Raw genomic sequence first — 8,961 nt, forward strand, 5'->3', positions numbered from 1 at the left:
TAATGCCTCCCCTAGCTGTCAGGTTAGGTTGAAAAGCAGGAGCCACAGTAAAGTGCACTTCATTATTTGAATACCAGTAGTATCAAGTAGCTTGCAAAAAGTTCTTTGACTATCGTAAAAACTTTCTATAGAAACCAAGCAGGAATGAGTTTACTATATGGAAGGAAACAGTCCCGTGAGCACTGCACATAATTACCCAAACTACAGTAATACAACTATGTGTTTGATGGACAAAGCTACAGAACCTGTAAAGCCTTCTTGATTCAAGTTAAGAATCAGAAATGTCAACTGCTAGAAAAACAGGATTTCAGCAATGCCGTTTGAATGCCTCTAAATTCATGGATGCAAAGAGAGAACACCACAGCTCTTCTTAAGGTTACAAGGTGAGTAGGCACTTACTACAGAGGGTATAACTAGAGTGAAGACCCAATAATCTTAATAGAGAGAGGATGCAACCTGATAGGACAGATGATCTGAACCTTACTAGGAAAGGGAAATTACGGCACAAGTCACATTTCCCATGTAAAATAAATGTAAATATAGGTGCAAAAGTACTAATTAAGTTCAAATCATTATTTTCCTCCTTTAAAAAAAAATACAATGGAAATGAAGCCAAACGAATGATAATAGCAAAAAAGGGTTGCCCTAAAGACTGGCTCCTTGGAAAGAAATCTGGCATATTTATCAGGTAATGGTTTATAAAAGTGCTCTCTTTTTCATTACCTTGAAAATCCATCCATGACCTACATCGTACATATAGTAACTAGATATTTACTCCAAAATGGTGTTTACATTATGTGAGGTATCTAATTTAACATTCCTGAACTTTTGATACATTGATATCCCATCAATATACTGTGTCAGAAATCCGTAGCGTTAACTACTCATATTTTGAGAAATATTAACTAATTTCTGGGCACTGGACAAGCCTGAGGTGTTTGATGAAACCTGTTTAGATTAGGTTATGCAGCAAACAGTGATTGGTGTTACTGAACCATCAGAACTATACTGTATGCTGTGAAAAGCCCACAGACTTTCACCCATTCTGTGTGCTGGTGCCCATTTTATGTTTCACCATCAGAAATAGATGACAATGTGACTTCTTTCCAAATTAACGGATCTCATTAATAAGACATGACATTCATATGCAACATCAGATCCATAAATTGCATGTGAAATCCCCGCAGCTAATTGAACGCGCTACCCTTTCAAATTCAGTAAGCTGTGGGATCCCCCACACTAATCCCCAGAGGCAGAATTTTTCTGAGCTGCGAGGCAAAATCCTTATTAAAATGCAGACTCTGTGTGGGGAAACCCACAGATTCAGCACTTTGTATGGAATCTATGGGTTAGCGCGCATTATACCATGATCTACGCATGGAGAACATTTCAATTAATTGAATACCTTCAGGCGTGAAACCTGGAAATTTCCCCACATGGCACACCCTGCACCCAACTGAATTCCCCCATAAACTAGAAGTTCACTTAATGTACAAAATACACAATACCCTCAAATGAAGTGTTCTGACTGAAATCAATAAGGCAGAATTACTAAATTAAGTAATAACATTTTATGACCAGAGCAAACTGCTCTTGATAAATGCTTGGTGAAATTAAAGGTTTCCCTAATTTTGTTTCTTCACAGTAAAGGCCCATACACACTAGAGATTTACATTTCAAAAGACTTTGACAACATCTCTGAAAGATATATCTATCACCCAAAGTAGTGCATACACACTGAGCTATTTTCCAAAAGAGGAGGCGAAAGACTTTGCTGAAAATCTTTCATTAGAAAGGCTATTTACATAATGGGCTGAGTTTGAATTCCAAGGGTTGGAGCATGGGCCATTGTAAAAAGGCGGACTGCTGCCGTAATGTGTGTAAAAAGGGGGACTGCTGCCGTAATGTGTGTAAAAAGGGGGACTGCTGGCGTAATGTGTGTAAAAAGGGGGACTGCTGGCGTAATGTGTGTAAAAAGGGGGACTGCTGGCGTAATGTGTGTAAAAAGAGTGAATGCTGCCGTAATGTGTGTAAAAAGAGTGAATGCTGCCGTAATGTGCATAAATGGGGACTCTGCTTGCAATTTATATATCATGCACATATTATACTTAAACATTGGTGGACAGTGGTGCCAATAATATATACATTAGTATAGTGCCAGATACACATTAGGACCCCAGTAGTGCAGTGCCAGATAGACATGGCATGCCCCCCAGCACTGCCAGATAGACACAACATGCCCCCCAGTACTGCCAGATAGACACGACATGGCCCCCAGCAGTGCCAGATAGACATGATATGCCCCCCAGCAGTGCCAGATACACATGATATGCCCCCCAGCAGTGCCACATACACATGATATGCCCCCCAGCAGTGCCACATACACATGATATGCCCCCCAGCAGTGCCACATACACATGATATGCCACCCAGCAGTGCCACATACACATGATATGCCCAGCAGCAGTGCCAGATACACATGATATGCCCCCCAGCAGTGCCACATACACATGATATGCCCCCCAGCAGTGCCACATACACATGATATGCCCCCCAGCAGTGCCACATACACACGCTATGCCCCGCAGCAGTGCCAGATACACATGATATGCCCTGCAGCAGTGCCAGATACACATGATATGCCCAGCAGCAGTGCCAGATACACATGATATGCCCCCCAGATACACATGTACCCACAGTGCTAGATACATATATGGCCTACAGTGCCAGATACATATATACCCCACACAGTGTCAGATGTGCCCCCAATGCCAGATACACATGTCCCCCCAGTGCCAGATACACATGTCCCCATAGTGCCAGATATGCCCCCAATGCCAGATACACATGTCCCCACAGTGCCAGATATGCCCTCAGTGCCAGACATGTCCCCAGTGCCAGATACACATGTCCCCATAGTGCCAGATATGCGTGTCACCATATATGCCCCCAGTGCCAGATACACATATCATTCCACAGTGCCAGTCCCCCCCCCCCCGTGCTGCTCACCGCGCGTCTGTTGTTGTGTAGGACGGGGAGGCTGAGGCTGCTGGTCCTGTATGTGAGGGCGGTGAGGAGAGCGCAGCGTGCGCCTCTCCTAGCCCTCAGTCTCTGGCGGCTGCGGTGGTGTGTAGCTTCAACTAGGCGCCGGTCCGCAAGCCAATCAGCTTGTGGTCCGGCAGCCAATCAGGACCGCGAGCTCTGATCACCTTACGGGCCGGCGCCGGTTAGCGGGGAGGGGGGTTTACACAGGGGCTGTGCATGCAGTGCACATCTCTGTTAGGAGACGGACACTGCAGTGCTGCTGCTGTAGGGACGGCTCCAGGCTCCAATATGGCAGCCAGAGCTAGCGACGCCCATAAAGTGCGGCGCCCTGTTCGGCCGCTCTATTGGAACGTGCCTGGAGCCAGCCCTGATTGCTGGCCTGTGCCAGCAATGTATATATTACTGGCTGATATATGCCTCATTGGTGCCCAGTGGTACCAGTAATATATACATTGCTGGCCTGTGCCAGCAATGTATATATTACTGGCTAAAATAAAAAACAATCAATAAACATTGGTGGCCAGCGGTATATACATTGCTGGCCTATGCCAGCAATGTATATAACCTAGGGTAACACAGCGACTCACTGGTATCGCTGCTTTGAAGATCCGTGCTGCGCAGCATCTGGAGGGAGCACTGAGCAGAAGCGGGACCACGTCACGGCGTCTAGCAGGTGGGGCTTGGGGTGAGTGCAGGGGGGTCCGCCGGGCAGATGATGGATCTTCTTCCAGCCATCATCGCTCGCGACCGTACACACTGAGCGATGATGGCTGGAAAAGGAACCATCATCTTCAAACATACTGGCACACCTTGCTGGCAATGATGGGGGAGCGCGCATCATCGCCAGTCGTTCGTAGCACGCCCATACACACTGGGAGACTTTGACCTCAAAATCGTTCAAAACGGCCAAAATGAACGATTTTGAGGCCAAAATCGCCCAGTGTGTATGGGCCTTTAGAGGATTTCCCAACATCTTTCAAAAAGTATGCCAATTCATCTATGCAGATTTACCTGAGAGGCAGAATGGGGGATTTAATGGTGTTCTAACATATGCTGTGAGAGCATGTACCTGCAACTGCAAACAGATGCAGACCGGCACACATATACATGCTTGTGAAAGCAGCTGTATTTGTAGGTGATTGAGGGCAGGTACACAATGATAATGGTCACCAGTACTAGTGAACCACTGCTTATGCTAATAGGTGCTTTCATTATAGCTCATACATGTAATGTTTCTGTGGGTGTATGTTATACCCTTCATATTGCACAAATAGCCCAGTATATTGCAAGCAAATTATGTGTACAGATGTCACCACATACACCTATCCTCAAATCATGCGAAAATGGTCCTGTTTGGCGTGTCACAGAAACAGGTTTGGGTTTAGTGCACTACCTGTGGTGCAAGTGCTTGGCCGGCTGGGTTGCTTCTCATCTTAAACGTCTGTCCTGCCATTTTCAAAGGCAGCACACCACACTCAAACCTGTTTCTGTGATATGACGTTATCACTGTACACCTCGTCAAATTGGCAATGGATTTCAGCTGCTAATGTGCCCTTTAGATGCAGAACTCTGATCACACTACGCACCTCAATGTTTGTCCATGTTTCTGCCATCTTACAACTGATGTTGGGGCAGTATGACTGACTGATATGAGGCGCAGTCTAATGGCTGTGAGTGGAAGCAGTGTTCTACCTGCACTGGCCTGGTGGGAAATTAGAATGACATAGACAACGTTACACACGTGAGAGGCCTTGTTACCTCCCTTACTGAACCACCCTTGTACAATGTCCCTTATTCATGTTTGCATGCAATGCAATTGCGATTCTCTAGCCCACAGGTTCTCAAACTCGGTCCTCAGGACCCCACACAGTGCATGTTTTGCAGGTCTCACAAAATCACAAGTGAAATAATTAGCTCCACCTGTGGACCTTTTAAAATGTGACAGTGAGTAATTAATACACCTGTACACTTGCTGGGTTACCTGCAAAACATGCGCTGTGTGGGGTCCTGAGGAACGAGTTTGAGAACCACTGCTCTAGACTAAGGAGCTTCTAATGTTAGCAAGTGAAGCTGCTGCCCAGGAATGAGAAGAGACACGCACCGGACTCATGCCAAGCTAAATCACAACTGCTTACACAGTAACAGACTATACGCAATTACTGAGAACATCGAAGCTAAGGGTTGGTCTACGGCTACGCAGGCTGGCCTCAGCAGTAGCGGCTCAGATGTATGATGAAGCAGCCATGCCCCGAAAATGGCCATGACATGCTTGCATTTTCCCAACCACTCTCCTTAAACTCCCCATTTACACCTCCAAACGGCTACTTCCTGTCAATCACTCTGCGACAAAGTTGTCAGTGCCAGCGGGATCACAGCGGCACCCTCGTGCATGCGCATTGAGATTGCAGCACATGCGCTGTTTGCTATTAATCGCTCTGTTGCGTGAACATTGGCCATTTCATCCAAACATGAATTAGGCCCGATGCATGCGTACACTGAATACGGACACTGGCATTTCATGTAGCTTCTGTATGACACTCAGGGACAGATGTATTAACCTGGAGAAGGCATAAGGAAGTGATAAACCAGTGATAGGTGCAAGGTGAAAAAGGCACCAGCCAATCAGATCCTAACTGTTAATTTACATTTTGGAGCTGATTGGCTGGTGCGTTTATCACCTTGCACTTATCACTGGTTTATCACTTCCTTATGCCATCTCCAGGTTAATACATCTGCCCCAGAGTTCTGATGCGAGTGACCACCACCATGGCTTACACCACGTATTATGCATCATCAGCAAGTTTAGTACTTTTGTTGCAAATTATTTGGTATAATCTAGTGTGACTAGCACATTATAAGTGACACTATATGTGGCTACGATGAAAAAAATACAATTCAGAAAAAAAGTGCAGAGAAATACTAGGCGAATGAGGACACAAGTGAGATAGGTATTTCTCACTTATGTCCTCATTCACATAGTATTTCTGCACCATATGGCTCGAGATGCTTGGTGCAACTTGTAAAGTGAGTACATAGGCTTCTGGTTACAACTTTGCATATGCAATTGCTTAGTCTTTTCTTAATGAAATATTTGACTACTGCAATTTGGGGTGCATTTGTGGCCAACTGCACATCCACCCCTGTGTTAGCCGTTATCATACATAATGAAGGAAACAATTACCTTTTACATTGCGGTCAGGGAACACAAGTTTTAACTTTGCAGTCATTCTTTTAAGGACTATAACATGTATAATGATGGTTACATCTGAACCTCATGCAGAATGTTGACATTTCATGTGCGGACACTGTGACATGTCGACAGTCCGCAGATGAAATGCAACATGTTTAATGTTGACATTTAATCGTCATAACTGTTGACTTGGTCAATGTTGGCATTATGGCTACATCCTCACAAATATATTGATAAAGAAGGCATTCCATAAAGGAAGTAAACAAGCCAAAGATAGGACTTAAAGTGAAAGACAGAGTTTTGGTGAGACGAGTTTGTAGGTCACTGTAGGCTTAAAAATTATGAAAATAATAGGTAGAACAATACTGCAACAGAAAAAAAGTGATAGGTTCTGATTCAGAGGTACATGCTGTTTGCACAGCAGCTTTGTCTATGGATGCAGCAGCATTGCAACAATATGCAAATTCTGCAGGTGTCACCTGAAGAAAAAAAAACTCCTACCAGCTTCGCAGATCCAAGTGCTGCATCCAAAGACGCAGCATAGGATCACCATCGTGACCATTAGCCATCTGAGTAAGCCTAAGTTTACTCAGAATGACCGCCGGGACTCCTCTGCCAGGGCCAGGAAATCTACATTGAAAGACGCAGACCCTGGCCTTGACACGCCCACAAGACAGAGGCAGCATGCCATAGTTTCTAAAATGGTCCCGCCGCCGCCCATCCCCCCCTCCCTAAATGGCTGTATGTCAGTCATGCTGTGGCTTAGGAGGCATAGCAAGTGATCTTACAGTACAAGATTGGCAAATGCACAGTACAGATCTTTCTCCAATCTGGAAACATTGGAGTTGTGCATAAACCATCGGATTTAAGTGAAACTTTGAATTGGGCCCATATTATGAACCACATGTTAAGGAAACACCTCTAATTAAAGAGGGTACTGGGCCAAAGGCCTTTTTAAATCCTGTGGGGCTCTTGGATCACTCCTATTCAGCCGCAAAGTTGAAGGGAAAGAATCCACTAAACTTCTGGGGCATGAAAGTAACAACCAGACAAGGCCTCTAGACTCTCACAAATGCTGAACTTAGAAGCCAAAGGCCCCAGACATACAGCCATGGATGGGAGTGGACTGCAAGTTCAGCACTGATAAGTGGCAAGCGAACTGATCTAAAAATAAGTCACAACTAGTAACTAAACATACTGGAGAACAGAGTCTTACAGTGAAACAAAGAAAAAAAAAAATGGAATTCCGAGGGGAGAATGCTAGTTAGAGAGGAAGTAGAAGCTTCAGTTCTTGTCCTGCCTCCATCTATAAGCAAATCCAAACAATACACTGACTGGGAGAGAAATTAGCATATTCCTTTTTAAGCCTCTTGGGGGGGAGAGGGTGGTAATTTGGAGGTATACTTGAGGATGGACACTGTCCAGTCCATTCATTTAGATCTAGTAGATTGGATATTTACCCAAAGCTTACTTTGAAGAGGATTTTTATCCCACAGATTACATTTTTTTTTAATGCATCCTGTATTTGTGGGATGTAGCCTGCAAAATGTAACGTTCTACAGGCATCTATGTTAGACTTCCCAAAAGGAGGTGGGATAGTAGTTTTTTATCTGTATTATTATCCCCATATCTTTGACCAATGTCAGTACTTCAATCTTTGTGATTGGTGATCTACTGTGGAATTCCCCATTAGATTCTTACTGCCACTAGTTGTTTTCTGTTCTAAAAAGGAATGAGTCAGTTTTTTCACAATGTTCCACATTCAATTTGAAGTCATTGTCACTATTGTCTGTCAGCATTTTATTCTTCTGTACATTTGGTCATGTACCTATTAACTGTATTTATTTCATAGAAAATTAACATTGGATTCTCAGAACTGTGATGGTCATTCACTACTTTACAAAAAGTCTCTTCAGCTAAAAATCTATCGGAGTCGGTGAAATCAGCCATTTAATACTGCTGGGAATGAATGGTTCATTTCTGTATGTCTGCTGCTTATATGTTGCATCATTGCAATGACTATAGTACCGGTACTTTACTCTGGATGCACTGCTCCATCATCTCTGGTTCACTGCAGATAGTGTATGTATAGTGTATCTGGACTCTAACATTATTCTTGAAATAAATGAAAGCTTGAAATATCAGTAAATATCCTGATTGTTTGTTTCAAGGCTTCATTTGTTCCCAATAAAATGTAACATTCAGGGCCTGATTGTTAGCCGCACACACCAGTGTCTATTGACGCTTGCCGTCTGTGCAGATATAAACTCCATCCCTGTATATACTTTTGGCCGACTGAGATGCCCGCTTGTAGGGTTTATGCAAACTTTAACACCAATTGACCATAGGTCGCACCATCAAAATTTGCACCAGCCCTGTGGCAGGTGCAGTTCCTGCGTTTGACTATGGCCTCCTATGCCTGCAGCTGTGAATCTGGGAATTCAACCACTTGCATTGACACACATGCAACACTCTTACAACACGCCCACTGAATCGACCATTTTTGCGTGCACTGGTAGTCACCTCCCAATTACTGCAGAGGAATGCCCATCATTTTTGTGCCCCACTTCTAATCCCGTCTGTCCCGATTGCAACAGCACCTTTGTGCATACACTCTGGGGGGGGTTCAGAAATTTCTGCACATGCCAGTGGTAAAAGCATCGCTCAACTACATGAATACCGGCATTGTGTGCGGATTGCGTGACACTCTGAATCAGGCCTATAGT

The 8,961-nt window shown here is 44.3% G+C and overlaps 1 protein-coding gene across 1 annotated transcript in view; it reads left to right on the forward strand.

Moving 5' to 3' along the window:
• The window catches only part of CCNY (cyclin Y), a 405,388-nt gene that overhangs the window by 220,250 nt on the left and 176,177 nt on the right, over nt 1-8,961 (forward strand). The gene's annotated exons all lie outside the window — the stretch shown is intronic.

This window comes from Pseudophryne corroboree, chromosome 5, assembly GCF_028390025.1.
Source record: "Pseudophryne corroboree isolate aPseCor3 chromosome 5, aPseCor3.hap2, whole genome shotgun sequence".
NCBI classification, from domain to species: domain Eukaryota; kingdom Metazoa; phylum Chordata; class Amphibia; order Anura; family Myobatrachidae; genus Pseudophryne; species Pseudophryne corroboree.